At 38.4% G+C, this 17,474-nt stretch overlaps 1 pseudogene; it reads right to left on the minus strand.

Moving 5' to 3' along the window:
- Window positions 1-720: 720 nt before the first annotated feature.
- On the minus strand, window positions 721-1,132 carry LOC114497877 (annotated as a pseudogene).
- Window positions 1,133-17,474: the final 16,342 nt, after the last annotated feature.

Genomic DNA, 17,474 nt, shown 5'->3' on the forward strand with positions numbered 1-17,474 from the left:
AAAATAAACTGCACTGCAGGATGCTTTCTCTTTATTGACAACCAAATGGAGACTGAAATAAAACAGGGAAGTAGACAATTTAGTCAAATGATATAAGTGTGATTAATGTTCTAAGCAATTTCTAACCAAGTCAAAACACGTATTTTAGTATTTGTTAACAGTCCCTGTGGCCCTTGGGCCAGCTGGTTTTGACAGTCTCCAACCAGAATCCTTAAAAAGCCACGTCCTAGGCTAGAAACAAAGGAGTTAGGTAAATAATAAAGTAAAGGAGTTAATCATTTGTGTCCTTGTTTATTTTATATCAATTTTTATTTCTAACCAAACTCACTTCTTATAGATATATCTATATCCATACATATCTGTATATCTCTATATATCTCTACATATATTTTATATATCTATTTATAGAGAGATATATAGACATATCTATATATGTCTTACATGTGAATAGATATATAGAGAGAGATATTGATATAAATCTCCATCTATACAGTGAATGTTGTAGTCACATTACTGAAAGGAGCTTCTGAAAACTGTTGTATGTGATCATGCCTCCAAACAGATCAAAAGTCCTAAATAAATTAGTATCTTACCTGCAAATATAAATAATGCTTCATTGGTCATCCAGTCTAGTTTCTAATACTCCAAATGATGGTAAATAAATAAAAACATAGGTTTTCTTTAAAAATAATTGACATTTATCTAAAGTAATGTATCTGTAGCCCAGAGGGTTCTAAACTGTACATTTCAGGTTTTACCAATGTCATTAAAATACTGAGGACAGCTGCATCCATAGATTTTGATTATGTGATTATTTCTTTGCCCATTTTTTTCTTTATGGAATAGCTTCTTTCAGATATGGTTCAAGGTAGTTTTATCCTTATATTTTGTCCACTGCTCCTTAGGCAAGACCTGCTGCCTCAGAGACAGGTCCACTGCTCTCTTAATGCAGAGCACCCCATCATTATGCAGGTTTGAATATGGCTTGTTTTACATCATCACCCACGGGCATTGTATTGTTTCACAATTAACCCCAGTTTATTGGACCCTGCAGCATTGTAATACCATTTTTGAACACTCTCCAGCCACCGGTTTGATGCTGCAATGGCAGATCTGCTTACCATTTTGACCTCAGACTGATGCATTTCCAAAGAGATTGTTTTGTTTTCATCCATATATTGTATTCACTTCAATTCATGTCAACAAATATTTACTGCTTATACTTTTAAGCATGTGCAGACAAGAGTATGAGGTGCTACATTTACTTTATTCACGTCAAGCATGATGCTAGTGAGGCCACGTTTGTAAAATCAAGCTCCCAAATGGTCCAGTTAATGTAGCTCTATTATCTATATTATATCACAGAGTACTTTTCTAATCCTGGAAGTACAAAATGAAAGACATCTATTCCTTGGAGAAAAGGAATACCAAGTAACAGGTCATGGCTCCATTAGACAAAAGAAGGCATGAACCCTACAGGGTGAGCTAGTACCCCTTTCCCTCCACATCCCTGGTAGAGAAATTCTGATTACTAATTAGGTGCCTACAACTCTGAGCATTTTAAAACTTTAGTCAGATTAAAAGTCCTTCTGTTTACTACCACACTCAGACAGCCACCCATGTGGCAGGACCAAGGAGCTTCATTTCTAACTCTCAAAAGGCAGTCACTATTCAATTATCTTATGCTGAATAGTCTTATTTTCATGCTGACACTGTATAAAGAGGGATCTAATCCTAATGATACTACATATAAATACTTTTAAAAAATAAGAGTGTTTCCTGATGCTGTATGCAATTTTTATATTGGATGAATCTTGGTTGCCCAAGAATAATAAAAGTAGAGAGAGACAGATGCCAGAACAGTTGATAGACTCTGGTTGCCAAAGTTTTAAAAATGTGATTCTTACTCTGAAGTTAGATACTTAATATTATATTTTTTACCACTAATATCTTTAAAAATTTTTAATGTGAATATTATATTTTTTGATCCAGTCAATATTGTCAGAATTGTTGAGTTAGATGCCTGTTTGACTTACTTCAAAACTGAGGGTACAAAAGAGGAGTCTTTAGCAATTGCATTTTTTTATGTACTCTGTCAGTAGTTACTATAGTCTATAAATGTTTTTAAGTGCTCAAATTTAAAAAGCAACTGGGACTTTGGGAAATACAGAGTGAAATTGATTTTAATGGATCAAATTACTCCAAATTTTTCTACAATTTTTACTCAGTTAGAAAGAACTTATAGGGCAGTTAACTACTGAGCTTTAAATTTTTTTGAAACTTAGTACATTGCTTTCTGAAGTAGATGCACATTTTGCACAAAGCAAAACCTCTAAAAAATGCAGAATTGCTCGTCTTATTTTCTCTAACCGTGTTTTAAATAGACATATATAATTAAAGAGCATATTCTATTTTGTCTTTTCATTTGTAGTATTAGTAATAGAACTGAGGTTTTTCTGTGGCTGCCGAGCCCCAGGCACATACTGATGCAGTCAACCCTCATTATTCATGGATTCTGTACTTAAAAATTCACCTACATGTGAAAAGTTTTGTATACCCCCAAATTAATATTTGCTGCACTCTCACAGTTGTTCACAGACATGAAGAGAGCAGCACAAAATGTGAGTCAGCCAATGGCCACTTCCCAGCTGAGGTCGAATAAGGAGATATTCTGCCTTCTTATTTCAGTTCATAAACAAGCATTGCCTAAGGTGGATCTTTTACCTCTTCCCATGTAAGTAAGAGCTTCTCCCTCTTTATCTTCCATCCCCACCTCATTTTTGTAACCACTTGTTAACTTGGCATCTCCTAATTAATATAATAGTCTATAATCCTTTAGAAATCTAAAGTCCTGCTTGGGATTTCTACAAATACCCAAGGATTGTATGTTTTCTTCCTCACCTCTGGCTCATTCTACCAATTCATTCAGTCTGTGGACTATTCACCATCCCATTTCCATAAAAAATGATAATAAATACACAAAAATCTCATATAAGCTATCAACAAGTTTAGTGACACAGACTGGAGTTCTGGGGCTGTAGAAACAGGACAGAATCATAGTTCAGGAAAATAAGCTACTTTGCGGTGAACATGAACATTATGCGTTGTATTCTTTGTGTCCTTCAGCCACACCGTCACTGAAGAATATTCAATGCTTGGTCCTCCTTCATGCTGTATTGGCCTCACATCACCATGTTTTATACAGAAACCCCCAGAAAAAGAGTGTATTTTTTTCTCTTACAGAGAAACTTACTGTTCCATTATTTTTTCCTGGAGCAATATGATTATTCATACCTTAATGTTTTTATCATCTATTCTCTACCAAGTGGCTTACAGAGGTCTTTTCTGAACAGAAATTAAAATTTTCTGCTAAAATAGAAATACTTTTACCACCTGTTGATACACACTGTTGACCACCCTGTTAGCTTCACAGCGCTGGTACACTGTGCCCAGAGAACAGAGCCCACACAGACTCCAGTCTATTATCTTAACCCCACATTATAATGCCTCTACTTCACAAATACCATCCCTCCCTACCCTTGATATCCCACCTCGCATGTAAATACAGGGTGGGAAAAAGGTTTACAGTTGTTTGAATGGAAAATAATATAATAAATAATACAAGAATAAACTATTTTGTGTACTCACAACTGTAAACCTACTTTTGCCTAACCCTGTATTTGTGAACTCCATACTGCAAATAACAGAATAAAGAAAAATGTATTAATCTAAAGAAAGCAAGGAAGATGAAAAGAGAAAGAGCAATACCACAAAGTACAAAGTAAGAAAGAAGAAATAAACCCAAATATATGAATAGCCACCAAAAAACTTCAATAGTTCAAATTATAGCAACTATCAACTGGTTTTACTTAATTTCAACCTTTTCTTTGCTTTCAAAAAACCTAATTAAAAAGAAAAAGCAGAAAAACAGAAATACTGATTTTGTAGACTAGTATCAGAATACTAGTCTTGTAAAAAGCTTGAGTAACAAAACTAGTATCAGGCAAAATAAGATCAAAAGTCATTAACCAAGATAAAGAAGAAACCTATATAATAACAAAAGGAATAATTCACTAAGAACAATTAATGTGCATGAAGCTGTATGTACCTAGTAGCATGGGCATAAACATAAAAAGCAAAAACTTTTAATTACATTTATTAGAATATATATCGAGAAGAACTTGTTTCCACTGCCACCTGGGGAACTAATTATGGGACCTCACATCATACAGTTAAATTCTTCTCCCTCTTCGGTAAGTGATGGTATCCACCCTTGTCTTACTAAAGACAATGTTTTTATTTTAACAAGATAAAGCTTAATAATGTATGTATATATGTATATTTATGCATATAATACTAACAGACACAAAATGAGAGAAAAAGAAAGAAGAACAGATAGAAAAGATCCACCACAAAAAAAAAAAATGTAGGTTTCATCAGGTATAGAGGCTTGCAAATAAATCAATTGCAAGGAAGGAGAATGAACTGTCAAAGTCATGATAGACATTGGAAAGAAGAAAAGAAAGAACTAATTACAAAGATCTGGATCCAAGGAGCTACAAATAATAAAGATATAAACAAATATATATATTTTCTTTGAGAGTTTGCATTATTTAACTCACAGAGTAAACAAGTAACATTTTTTTACTATTTCATAAATGAACAGGTTATCAATGTTTAAACAGACATAATCCTTGGCTCTAAAATATCTCCTGAAATCTTTTTATAAAAAATAAATTTTCATTGGATTTTGCCAGGCAGTCATGCCACAAAGCACTTGCACTTGTGGAAGCTTTTTTTTTTTTTAATTTGAAAGCAAAATGAGCTGCATCAGGGAAATATGTAAAATCTGACAATTTATGTGACAGATTAAAGAAAAATTAGGTATTTTGGTGCTTTAACAATAGAGGTAATTGAATAGTAATACAGTTCACAACAGTTGTTGAGTTCCTTCCCATTACTCTGATCTGTCACCAACGTATGTGACAGTAGCTAAACAGATAGAGTCATGAACTTTCAGTATCCTTTTAGCCCTCAGAAATGTCCATTGGAAGACTCTTCACTAAAAAGTAGTTATCGGAAAAACTGAGAACTTGTACAAAACAAGTTCAATAGATTAGGTGCCTATCTTCTATGTACCTGCCACCTATGGCAGGCAATACTGGAAGGCCAAACGTTGTATGTCAATAAAATACAAGAAAATATAAGTTTGTTCTTTATAGAAAAGAAACCATAAATGGTTGTGAGGGGTTTTTTGTGGGTTGTTTTTTTTTTTTTGACTATGAGCTTTTTGAAAGTAGGATACGTGTCTATTTTCAGTGCTGTTCCTCCAGAGACTAATGCAGGTCCAGGTATAAAACAGGCACTCAGTACTTGATTGTTGAATGGAATTGAATTAAGAAGGCACTGATGCACTTAACTGGATCTGAAATGAAAAGGGAACACTAGAGAAACCACATGTGTGGAGGACAATCAGATTCATGAATGGTTGTTTTCATCACCCAGCACCCACTCATGTTTCCCCTGGTAATAGTTACTCTGATGCCAATTCTTCCACCCTCTCAGCACATTGGTTCCAGGTGAGCCTCCACAGGGGCTTGTGTGAAATAGACCTAAGCCAATCAGCATGGCACATTACCCTGAGCTATACTGATTGTTTCAATGATGGAACTATGGACAAATGGAACTACGGAACTGGGAATCTACAGACAAATATTCTCAATCTTTTGCATAGGGATTGATGATCAGACCATGCAAACATTAACAGCTTCTGCTGATCATGAGGGGATAGCCCTCCTGGGGTCAAAATCAACCAAGACAATGCAGAGATGAGAGATTGAAAGGGAAACCCCCACTCCAGATGGCATGGATTGAGTTCCTATAACCAGCCAGACCCTATGTCTAACTTTCAGTGTTATTTTGAAACACAACTTTCAGCAAAGAAAAGGAATCATGGGATTTTTTTCTTCTCTGTATCATACAGTGTTTAGTTTTCTCCACTTTTGCAGGATCTCACTGATAAACTGCTTCCCATTTTCTTCACTCTTCCATGAAGGAGTTCTGGTCCTCACAAGTATTACCAGGGAGACCCGAGTCAGGAGGCTCCACACCTCTTCTCAGTTTTTGTCTTGCTTGCAAGAGATGAAGTCAATTGAGAGACAACAGTATAGTGGAAATGAGGTAGCAAGTTTATTTATGAAACACGCATGAGCAGGAAACTACAGGCAGCCACCCAGCTAGTGTAAATGCCCAACCTGTAGAGGAAATAAAGTTAGTAAGTTTGTTGGTAAGTTTGTTCTATACACTTGAGCTGAGGCTACAAGTGGGCCCTCAGCTAATCTGAGTCTACCCACTCCTGGGGCTCAGGGGTTATATACTTTACTCAGCTTCTAGGAACCCCACCTTCTCCCCTTGCTAAACCTTGGGAATAATGTACAGCTACAAAGGCTTTCTTTCTCAGCTAGTAAATGCTTTTTTTTGTCTTAGAAATTGCTACAGAGGCTCCTTTTCCCAGTACACAGAGTTTCAAGGACTCTCTTCCTCCTTAGCACTGTCTTTGCCTGTGATATTCGGAACACCCCACAACCTTACCAGAATGGGCTCAGGACTGCTGAGTAGTGTGTGAGACATGTCTCCCTCCTCTTCCCTGCCTTAGTTTACTACCCATCCTACCTAACACAACCATCCTCCTTATTTTCAGTAAGTCTGTTCATTCTATTCCTTTCCAAGTGTACCTGTGCTCCAGAATTGTCTTATTTCTTTGTAGGCCTATTTCCTTCCTGAAATATAAGCTCTCCGAGGAAAGGAATTATTAACTTCATATCCACAGAGCCTACTCAATTTAATTTCTGGAACATAGTAGATACTCACACTAAGTATAAAGGCAGTGTGTATGGTGCTGTGGAGAGAACTATAAAGCAAGCACAACCAGGTTCACACTAGCTCACTCTCTACAGTACAGAACCTCTCAGCACCTCGGTGTCCCCATACAGAAAACAGTAATAATAACTGTCATGACCGTGGTCAAAATTTAAAATGTTTAATACATGTCTATGTGATGTCTAGTTATGGAAAGTCCTCAATAATAATTCATTTTTTTCAACTCCATTCCCATTAAACATTGTGTAAGTTGATATTTCAAACAGGAAGTAATGAGAAGGTGATAGAGGACTATAGCTTCGGGGAGGAAAAAAGGCCAAATTTAGATGACATAAAGTAAAAACAAATTTTGGCAAAGGTCTAGATAGATAAAGAACACACATAATTAAATGTAACCTAGAAAATTTGAGGACTAAGAGAGACCACTGATGATCTTATCATGACCCAGAAAGAAAGCACAGACCATGTTACCAGCTGGTTAAGAAATCTCCTTCAAGGTTCTAACAATGTAACGTGGTAGCAATGGTAAACCATAACTGAACTTCTGTGAACATGTTGACTAGTCAGATTCTAATTCTCTATCGGGGCCTCCATCAATCATTCCAGTAGTTAATTGCCCAAATTAGCTATAGGCCTTGGGCTCATTGATAAACAATTTAATGATAACTCACAGCATACAGCAACAGCAAAAAGGAAACAGCTGAATATCCCAGGTGAGGTAGATCCACCTTACAAAAGTTACTATAGTATTTGGTCAGTACAATTCTCTCTCTAATTACTTAAGGTCCCAGGCTTTCCTATAAAATTTCCACTGAACTCTTCTGATGAAATATATGACTGGAAACCTCAGGAATAAGTCTAAATATCAAAAAAGTGGAGATTGAAACATCTGTTCAGTACATGAATACTGTACAGGTCAATGAGTGAAATATCTTAGCCCACTAATCTTTTTTCATACTAGAAGACACTTAAGCTTAATTATGACAATGCATGTCCACTGATGGAGTGGACAGTGCCAATAAGGCCAATGAGACTATATGTAGAGTATCTATAATAGTAACTACATTTCTATTCAAGCAGTATGAATCCAGGTACACACATTTAGACAGAGAATGTGGCATCTTGATTATGGGAACTTGGTAAATGGATACTTCTGGATGCCTGGCTTTCTTTTGAAAGTTGATTTCATAATTTTATATATACTTTTAAGTACCTTCAGTGGAATTCTTTCCATAATAAATCACTTGCCTGACTCTTTAAATGAAAATTATTAATGACTCAAGTTTATCATTGTAAATAACAATTATTAAAACCTGAAATACTCAAATGCCATTTAAACTAATATTTTCATTACTGGAAGTGTATCTTTATTGCATTATCATAAAGGTTCATAAAGATTTTACTATAAGGATAATCATATAAAATTGATTACATAAATGATTATAAAATGCACACCCCAAACCATTAAAATAGTATAGATAAATATGCATTTATATTTTTACAAAGTAAAAATGGCAATGAACATGTCACACTTTAAGAAAGAAAAATATAAATATTACTATGAAAATATTAATTATCGTATTCTGCAATGATACAGTGATGACCTTAAGACCTACTGATGAGCATGGAGCTGTTTGTTCTCTCTCTCTCTCACACATGTGTACACACACACCAGGCTCTATTACTGTCCTTTTCAGGTCTTGTACCTAACTTTTGAGATTTTCTGCCCTTCTCCATTGCTGTAGGGCTGTCTGTTCTTTCTTCCCATTATTGACAACGCACCTGTCCTTAGCAGCCCTCCTCCATTTTCATTCTTTTAGAGTCATGAGACTGAATAGGACATCAGTGATCATTGAAACTGAACACCTTTGAATTCTCAAGGCACCTCATTGACAACTCTGCTAAATGCCATCCAGCTCACTCTTGACCTATCCACTTATGACAACTTGTTTCTTCCTCTGACTGTGACTCCTTTCAATTTTGTGAAATTCTTATCTATTTTTCCCCTTACAAAGTTTCCTTTTTGGTTCACTGAAAGCCCTTGAAGCCATTCAAATCTAAACTCCTTTCTAATCACAGTTCTTTAAATATTAAAAAATAACTATCATGGTACCCAAATTGTTCTCTTTTCCTTCATTTTTCATTCATTCAAAGAATGTAAATTCATTATTTACTCCTTATTTTGTGTTGGGCACTGCTCTAGACATTGATTGGGACTATGGTTATGAATAAAACCAATAAGGTCCCTATCCTCATGAAAATCACATTCTATGAGAAAGAGATAATTCAAAATAGTATTTTCCTGTGGAGAATATACATAACAGTGTTCCTAGATGAAATTCAAGGGAGAATGAAAAGAGATAAAAAGTTTCTGGGTAAGAAAAATCAAAATTATGAGGTCTGTACTCTGAACATCAGAACCTACAGTTCATATGTTTCCTTATGAACTGGAAACATATGAAAATCCAGTGGATCTCAAAGTGTGGTTCTATACCCATGCAAACTGGGTTTTGGCCACTTGGCACCTTTAATCCACATGACTCAATGATTTGTGTTGAAGGAAACAGGTTTTTATTAACAGGGGTCCAACCTGGGGGATGGGGAGGTGCTTGAGAGCCTCTTGCTCTGTGCTCTTCTCTCCCACGAGACCCAGAAATTCCCTTGCTCCCCAAAAGACTACAAGCCAAAACTATGCCCGGAATTTCCCATTTCCTTATCTGTCCTTAAGCCGGTCACACAAACAGACCTCTCTCCTGTCTGGAATGTGCACTTGTGGGTTTCAGAATCACCATCTTCTTGTAGCAGTTTTCTCTCTCAGGATTTGGCCTGCACAGCTCTCAGGCTCCATGCAGCAGTCCAGAAATCATGCACCATGCTACACTGGATCATGGTGTCCCAGAGGCTGGAGCCCAGGGAGGCACACATCCCTATGTGGGATTCTGCCTCCAGGAGTGAGCTACCAGCCATGCAGGGTCTAAGCTGCTGCTGGGCCTAGCATCTCCTGGTCATACGAGTGCTCCTGTCTGTGCAGGCAGCAGGGTCAGATGCCCAGCATGTCCAAATGCTAAAAGCCTGGAGAGAGGGCTTGCACCAAGCTCCAAAGCAAGAGAGTAACTTCTCTATATGAAGCACACAAGCAAGAGAGAGAGAGAGAGAGAGAGAGAGCGTGCACTTGCCTTTAGAGACACTCAAAAGTGAGTAGCCCTGCCTCCCTCTGCCAAGTCAAATCAGTTTCAGAATATGCCACTCAAAAGTATTGTCCTTCAGCCCTGGCTTGTGTGGCTCAGTGGACTGAGTGCTGGCCTTCAGACCAAAGGGTCACTGGTTAGATTCCCAGTCAGAGCACATGCCTGGGTGGTGGGCCAGGTCCCCAGTAGGGGACACATGAGAGGCAACCACATATTGATGTCTCTCGCCCTCTCTTTCTCCCTTCTCCTTTCTAAAAATAAATAAATAAAATCTTTTTAAAAAATCAACAAGATAAAGAGGTGTCAACCTTAAAAAAAAAATACCATCCTTCAGAGACACAGAAGTCTGCAGCTCAGCATTCCTGGTCACTGTTTGGCTCTAAGCTGAACATCTCTCATGAGTCTGTATGCACCCGCCTGAATCCTTCCCACAGTGTCAGTTTCTCTCCCCCAGAGCTGCCTTTATTGCAGCCATCAGTTTACCAGTGTGCCTGTGTGCTTGGCCAGGCAGGTTGCCTCCTGCACCCCCAGTTCTGCTGCTGTCTTCTATGCAGGAGGGTTGCTGAGGGTGTTTCCAAGGGACCCACAGACCTCATGTTTCTTGGTGTGCTGCCATTTAAATGCTCTGCTTGGAAATTCCTGCACAACTGAATATCTGGCTCTTCCTGTGGTGCGACAGTGTCTGCCATTTTTCTCAGCTCCTCAGTGTCTGACCCTCTTTTGGCTGCCATCTTTGGTCAGAGCAAGAGTTTCCCAGTCACCCACAGGCACCTAGGGTGGGCATCCAACACCTGCAGCTTACCCAGGTGTCATATGATCTCTCTCCCAGACTGGCTACGTCATTCTGCTGGTGCACATTCTCAGTCTCTTTACAATTTGCCCTGGGCAGCAGCTTTCTTCTGCAGCCCTTCCCTTCAGGAAATCCTGGGCTGTTTTATCTACCTTTATTATGCAATGTGCCTCAAAGGCTGTGACTGCTCTATCTGTGGCCACCCTTCCCCACCTTTTGCAGGATTTGGGGTTGGTGTTCTCCTATTTTCCAGGGACCTCTGCTCTGACCTATCCAATTGCAGTCCCTGGATGGGTAGCATTAGCAAAATCTGAGAATGTGTTAGAAATGCAGTCTCAGGCCTCACCCTAGATCTGTTGAATCAGAATCTCTGAGGGTGGGGTCCAGCAACCTGTGTTTTTTTACAAGATTTCCAAGTAATTCTGGCATATGCTATTCAAATTTTGGAGCTACCACCTTGTGGTTCTTAAGCCAGAAACAGAGGTATCACCTGGAAGCTATGAAGAAATTCAGATTCTTGGGCCCTGCCTGAGACCCATGGAATCAGAATATGCATTTTAACAAGATCCTCAGGTGATTCCTCTGTATGTTAAAGTTTGGGAAGCACAGGGTTGCTGTTCTGCCATGGTTTGCAGCCTTGGGTACATAATGAAACCACCTGGGGATATTTAAAAGACTACCTCCAGAGATTCTGATTTTCCTGGTCTGAGATGCAGTTTAAGCACCAGAGATTTCTTCAAAACTTCCCAAGTGATTCTAATGGGCAGACAAGGTTGAGAACTGCTGCTGTAAATCCTCAAACAGAATATATTTACTTTTGTTTATAATAGGCTTCTTTATATGACTTCCAACCTTGCAGGAAATCTTAATCTTTATCTGCATTAATGGAAGACCTGCCTAAGTAGAGAGGTCCTTATTTCATGATCAGGTCAAACCCAAAACACCACCTTCATCTTGTTACAGGGTGCAGCCAAGAGGGGGGACCCAAACAGGCATTTGAAATGGGGTCCAGAACTTAAGGTGTCCAGGAGATTTTAAGATGTCTCCATCCCCGCCTCCCACCAGGGTGTGGGTTGGGGGAAGGGACAAATGGATCAGGGCCATTGAGAGCTGTTTAGCATAGCAACAGCCTTGCAGCTAAACTCTGGTGTGGTTGTTTGGCAAATCTATAACCTTTGACTGGTTGCATAGATATGTTAAGTAGCTGTGATCAGCTTTAAGCCAGGGGAATGGAAGTGACTTCCCCACCCAGATGTAACTGGGGGGCGGGTCCCCTGAGTTACAGCACCTGCGTGGGAGCTCAGAGAGGATTGGCTCCAGGACATGGGGCCACGCCTGCCCAGACTCATGATGGCAGCCCAGTAAAGCTGGAAGGATACGAGTTCTGGCATGTGAAGCCGAGTGTGGGAGGAGTCGGAAATGAGGCTGCAGAGGAAGATTGGCCGAGGGGATTTAAACCCAGATTTGGCGGCCATTGAGGAGGAGAACCATGCTGCTTTGAGGAGGGGAACCACGTGGCAGCCCTGAGGGAGAGAACCACATGTCTTTAGCAGAGTGGAGACTCCCGCATCCCAGAGAGAGGGAACCACACGGCAGCCCTGGAGAAGAGAACCACGCGGCCTGGCAGAGTGGGGACCCCCACAGCTTTAGAAGGGGGAACCACCACCTGGTTTTAGCAGAGATCCTGGCGACTCAGCTGAGGGTGCCGGGAACCCAGGGAGGTCTCCCAGTCGAGATGGAGTTCTAACTGGGAAGAACCAGAGGACTGCCTGAGCCATGGACTTCTATTTCCTTTCCTGAAATACGGTACTCTGGACTGGGCAAAGGGGGAAGGAAGGAAGGACTGTGTCTGTGGGTGTTTTAAGGGACTTTGGGATTTTGGTGAAGACATTAGGTCACTACTTTAAGTTAGTATAGCATTAAATAAACATTTCCTTTCCTTTTCACAAATCTCTGGCATTGAGATTCTTTGAGAGTCTTTCCTCTGATGGTGGACATAATGGACCCGGGGCCTTCTTTCAATAATAGTATATCATCCCAGGCCCCTCTTGTTGTGTTCTGTAACAATCTCTCGGCTCCCTTGTGGAAAAGAATGTACAAAACTTGAGCATGTTTAGAAAGACTAGACCAGGGGAACCAACACAAATCATTCCTATGAGAAATGGTTATAGGAATTTGTAATGTTTAGGCAGCCAGAATGATCTTTTAAAATGTAAATCAGATTTTATCACTGCCATGCCTATCACTTGCATTTGGAAAGAAATTTTGCACCACATTCCTTCATGATCTGGTGCTGCCTTCATCGCCCACCTCAACTCTCTCCAGCCAACATTGCCCCTTTGTTCTCTGATCACTGAGAGCTTTCTTGTGAGAGTGACTTCACCCTCTATTCCTTCTGCCTATAGTGCTTTTCCCTTGACTTCCAACGGTGAGACTTCAACTTTCCCGTCTAGGCTCAGATAAGGTGCCTTTCCTATCTATATAGTCCCTCCCAGTACCTTTCTAGAACAAAAGCCAACTTAGGTTCTTCCTGATACCTACTAGGATCTACAATTACCTTCTTCACTTGTCCATTTTCTTATTTATTACCTTCCCTGAAATGCAAACTAATAAAAACATATGCTACTAAAGTGATGAGAGTTGAGTAGTAAGAGAAAATAAAGTGAATTGCTCCTCCAGCATCAAGTGTTTCTTAGTAAGCATTTTTCTGAATAATATTTTTCCTCCAGGCTCATCTACATACCAAAAAGTTGACAAGTATATTACACTTCCTCGGTTATATATATTTCTGATATGACATTATTCATTTATTTTTATGTGTAACATTTTTGTGTATTTAAAATATTAAACCAGAAAGTCTCTATTTTCCCTGTATATTTGTTTACTCAGTAAATAAAATTTTTGTTGATGTCCAGGAACTACAAAATATGATTGTCTGTAATAGAGATATAAAAGCCTATGCAGCTTAGCACTTGTATGTGGCTCAGTTAAGAATTCATAGAGTTATGATAGAATCAAAAGGTTTTTTACAAATCTTAAAACAACTGCAGCACAATTCAGCTCTAAAATAGCATGAATTCTTACAGCTCTAGATTATAGTATGAAGATGCACACCGAATACTTGTCATACCAGACATAGGAGGATCAGTGATTGGAACGTTCCAGTGTTCTATCCATTACCTATTTTCAGAACAAAGGACTGTGGGGGAGCTTTGTCTGCAGAGCCCCCCATCTGCCACAGATGAGAATAAGTCTACCAAGACATGATCTGCTTGGGGAGGAAAGGTAGCCAGTCTCTCAAAGGAGAAGGACCAAGAGCCTTTTCCTCAATGGCTTTTATTGGGTTTGTTTACACAGGAATTCAGGTAAAGCTCATTACTCATTGCCGAGAAGTAAGGATCAAATAACAAGAAACTCTGAGGGCCTATTTTGAGTCAGGGTCAAATAGCTAAAGAGCTGTAAAACACTTTAAGGAACAAACTTACTTCTTCCTTGGACCCTTATCATTTAATTGAGAGCATTCCAAACAAAGCAGGTTTCACAGGATTTTACATATTCTTTCTTAGGCCTGATCCCCTGGGGAACCTGCCCTTTCCAGTACAGGGCTGCACCACCCTGTCATTGTTTCAGGCTTAGGTGGAGCAAGGTAAGTAAGGCAGCCAAGAGATTAGGAGATTTTCTCACAGACAGTGAGGACTCAGGCTACCTCAAAGCCGAGGGGCGAGGGTCCATCAGCTGTAGCCCCCCAAAGTCCTTCCTTGGGGACCTCCCACGTGATTGTGCCTGTCCTAGGTCATTCCCCCGTTGGGGAATCTTACCCATCATTGGCTAACCAACCAAGCATTGGAGGCCAGGCTGGGTGAAGTAAAAGGGGCTGAAGCAGTGCTCTTGCCAGGGAGATAAGCTTTTGTCTCCTTGGTGGCTTATGGCCCAAGGTCATTCCCTCAGCCTTAGCCTTGAGGGGGGAGGGGGGTTGGGGGCGGTTACAGCTTCTGATACCAGGCAGGGAGGTTCCCAACAAAGGATGGTAATAGAAGGTACACAACAGAGTTCTTTCTACTCAACTTAAAATGTCAGATTATTTTTTTAACCCTCCTGATTAGAAACCCTTTGAAGGATAACTCCCTCCCACCAAAAAAAAAAAAGAAAAAGTTCCTTTCCAGCTCCATTTTATTGAGTTATTTTTAAGAAAATAAAAGAGAAAAACTGACTTAAGGACTTGCTCATAATAAGTCTATTTTGGCTGAAACCCAAACAGAAACTAGAAGTTTCACATTGGAAAATAGGATTTGACTGACTTCTTGCTTTACATAAGTCTTGACAATTGAAGAAAATCAGTGAGTTAGCATGGAGTGCCATGCAAAGAAGTATAGAAAAAACAAAGTATATACCAAGATTCAGATTCTCTGTGGTAAATGTCAGAAAGGTAAATTTGGACAGTGAATTAAATGATATACTAAATTTTTTGAATTGTCTTTTTTTCTGGCATGCAGTTTCTCAAGCAATTGTCTTTTTTTATAGCAAGGAACCAGTTTCATAACTTCTTTATTGTCATTTACTAGATTACCCCATATTGAACAGTTCAGGATCCATGGCTGGAACTGCATTCCTGAAGTTGATTATTAGTATTGCAGGGGCACTGTCTTTTTCTTTTTTTTTTTTCAGAGTGAATTACCCATTGCTGGCAACCCTTGGGGACAATTAGAATTTTGGCAGCTGGGAAAGCAAAATGACCAAAAGCACCTGTAACCAAAGTAGCTCTACCTAGTTATTATTAATCAGGCCAATACTAAGTGGGTGTAATTTCTTCTGTGACAAGAGATGGGAGAAACTAGAATTAAATTATTGATAGGCAACATTGCTTTAAAATGCCATTTTTGGGAGAAGACAAGCCTAGAAAGTAAATTAAAAATGTAAGAAATGATTGAAAGAAAATGCTACCTATAATTCTATGCAAGTCCCTTAAGCCAGTATCATTCAACATTTTTATTAAAAGCTTGGAGTAAAGATTTAGTACTAATCAAATTTATAAATCATCAGAGAATTAATTTTTTTTGAAAATTAATATTAAAATAAAATATGAGCCTGAGAAATTGGAAAATGGGTTTAAAACAATAAAGAATAGTTCATTCAAATAACAGAAAAATGTGAAGTGATTCTCATAGAAAACAGTAAGTACTGAGAAATACTAATGAGATCAGAACACCAAAGAGCATGAGAAAAAAATGGCAGGTGTCAATAATGTGTCACTAACACTAAAATTCTATAATTCATGTTATTCTTCATTAAATGTGTTATTTAACAATTGAATGAATTACATTTTAATGTTTTCACTAGTACCAACTGAAGTTCATTCTAGCAATATTATGTAATAAAAAAGACACAAATTATATCACTAAGACAAAAAGAATGAATAAAAGTTTAAGAAAGAAATCCCTTCACTGCAAAAGTTAAAACTGGGGGAGTAAAAAGGCAAAACAAAAATGATGGAACTCTTGTTTAATACATAAATGGAAAGCAGTACTAGGTGTAATGGTTGAGACTTTAGAGTCATAGACCTGAGCTTGAATCCTACTTCTTCCATTTTCTTCTGTTCCTTAAAAAAAAAAAAAAAAAAAAAAAAAAAAAAGCATGACTTAGGCACCTCACATTCTAAATTTCTACATCTGCACAATGCAGAAAAAAATGATACCTAGTACTGTAGGATTGCAGTAAAAATTAAGTGAGTAGTGATGCAATTTACATCACCTGCATTAAGGGAATTTAGTTACAATTATGATTTTCTAGAGGCCAAAGCTTGTAATACTAAAATAGGTCCCAACTATAGATTATTTTAAAACCAAGTCATCCTTTCCCAAAAACTAAGGGAATGGTCTAAATCATATTCCTCAAACCTGCAGACAGAACTTGTTTGTAGTATTTTATTCCATTTCACAAGTAGTGCCTTTTGTTCTTGGGCAAAACTACAGTTTGCTCTTAATCTTTTTATCTTTTGTGCCTTAAATTTAACTTCTAAGATTTCTACATTTAAGATGTCCTTTCCTACCTAAAACCTATATATCCTCACTTTTTTCTTATTCCACATACATATAATTTGCAGTCTACTGTTTTCTAGTTTCTTCACCAAAAGGCCCACATTTTATCACTTGTCCGACTGCTTTGATCAAATTTTGAATGTCCTAATTTGCATATAAAATGTGAGGCACTCTGAGAGATGTTGGTAGGACATTTGGGGAAAATGTAGACAAATAACCTGTAAAACTATAATTAAATGCACTATTTCATATATTTTAATATGCAGGGTCCAGCACACATAACACCTCTTTTTTATCACAAAATCTTTTATTACAAAATCATATGTAATTCTGTAACATAACAATATCACACTCAGCACATTATATGACATTTTAGGTAAAATGTTCAAATTGCTGTCCATCTCATGCTAGACATTCACATACCCTACCAACCATACTCAAGTAGGTGTTACTTAGGCCAGACCCTGGATATTTATCAAAAACAGGGTTTTGTGTAGCTTTAGGCAAATTTACTAAAGAAAGTTATGGTCTTTCAAATTCACTGGACATCTGTATGACCTACCCAGCAGTCTTTCATGAGTC

The sequence above is a fragment of the Phyllostomus discolor genome, chromosome 3 (genome assembly GCF_004126475.2).
Source record: "Phyllostomus discolor isolate MPI-MPIP mPhyDis1 chromosome 3, mPhyDis1.pri.v3, whole genome shotgun sequence".
Classification (NCBI taxonomy): Eukaryota; Metazoa; Chordata; class Mammalia; order Chiroptera; family Phyllostomidae; genus Phyllostomus; species Phyllostomus discolor.